Source organism: Protobothrops mucrosquamatus, unplaced genomic scaffold (genome assembly GCF_001527695.2).
Source record: "Protobothrops mucrosquamatus isolate PMUCROS unplaced genomic scaffold, P.Mucros_1.0 scaffold_156, whole genome shotgun sequence".
Lineage (NCBI taxonomy): Eukaryota > Metazoa > Chordata > Lepidosauria > Squamata > Viperidae > Protobothrops > Protobothrops mucrosquamatus.
In genome coordinates this window covers 148,651-150,185 of record NW_015386232.1, presented here as the reverse complement: position 1 = coordinate 150,185, position 1,535 = coordinate 148,651, and the positions used below count along the sequence as shown (strand labels likewise).

The window sequence follows — 1,535 nt, the reverse complement described above, 5'->3', positions numbered from 1 at the left end:
AAATAAACAGTGAGACATAACCTAAGTAAATCCACAAGGTCCTCAGGGCGGAGGTTATCCTGTTGACGTCCAGGCTCCTTCCGATAAAGGAGGTCTCTGATGACACTTACGGCGAGATCCTGAGGAATGGAGGTGAAGAGGGAGACCACATCAAAAGAGACCATGGTCTCATCCTCATCCACCTTCAAGTCCTCTATCCGACTGATAAATTCCTCCGCTGATTTAACAGTAGTGGAGTTATCCTGGACCAGGTAGCCGATGCGATTGCTGAGCCATTTGGCCAAACCTGAGGTTGGAGTGTTCCTGAACGACACAATGGGGCGTAAAGGAACACCTTCCTTATGGATTTTGGGCAAGCCATAAAATCTGGCGAGCGCCATATCCCTAGGGCGGATACGCCCTAGGGTATAATCACTGATTCTATTTTTACGCTTCAGGGCGTTGAGTACTTTGTTGGTAGAATTCCTAAGTGTGGTCGTAGGGTCATGGGAAATGACCCTATAAGAGGTGGTATCCCCTAGGAGATCCAGGGCTTTGTGAATGTACTGGGCCTGGTCCATAACCACAGTAGCCCTGCCTTTGTCGGCCGGCAAGATGGTAATAGACTCATCCTTCCTAAGTTGATTGAGGGCCTCAAACTCTACTTTGGAGAGGGCCTGGAGTTTCGTGTGGCCCATGAGCAGACCCGCCACCCGCCACCCGCCACTTGGTCAGATTGCAGGTGGCGGGTCTGCTCATGGATTGGATGGGGGTGAACAAGGAGCAGAAGAGGGGACAACTAGATGGCACTTGTGTGCCAGGTGAGGCTAAGCGTCCTCACGGTGCACGGACCTTGGGGGTGTGAGTGTCAATGCAAGGATAGTTAAAGAGAGTGATGAGGGGCACACATCGATTGGTTATCCAGGACCCGTCACGAGATCTAGGGCCCGGGCGCAGGCGTTGGCTGGCCTATAAATGGTTTCTCCCATTGAGTTATTCTTTACCCTGATGATATTGGTAGGATCCAACGAAAGCTAGGTCCTTTTTAATATTCTTTTAAAGGTTTTTAATGTTTTATTAAAACTTTTAACTGTTTTACAACCTCCTGGTGCTCACATTTTGTCTCCTACTATGGATATACCCAGGAGTCACTCGTTTGTCTTCAGTGTTATTTTTAACCATGTATGTATGTATGTATGTATGTATGTATGTATGTATGTATGTATGTATGTATGTATGTATGTATATTTGTTTTCTGAGGTTTTCACGGGTGTTTGTATGTAGGTCTTTGGTCATTCGGGTTTTCTCCCGTGTAGAATTGGAAGTGTCCTGGCGACGTTTCGACGAAGTCACATTAGTCATCTTCAGGCTGGTGTCTTCAGCTTCGTGCTTCTGGGAGTAGTGTGTGTGATCGCAGCTGTTTCTTCCTTTTAACTGCCAGTGGGGTTTGAGCTGATTGGGTGGGAGCTTGGCTGTGTTCTGATTGGGTGGAGGTGTGTTCTGATTGGTTAAGGAGCTTGGCTGTGCTCTGATTGGATGGGGGGTTGGCTGTGCTC

At 48.0% G+C, this 1,535-nt stretch overlaps 1 protein-coding gene across 1 annotated transcript in view; it reads right to left on the bottom strand.

Moving 5' to 3' along the window:
- The window catches only part of XPOT (exportin for tRNA), a 59,937-nt gene that overhangs the window by 35,821 nt on the left and 22,581 nt on the right, over window positions 1–1,535 (bottom strand). The window lies entirely within an intron of this gene.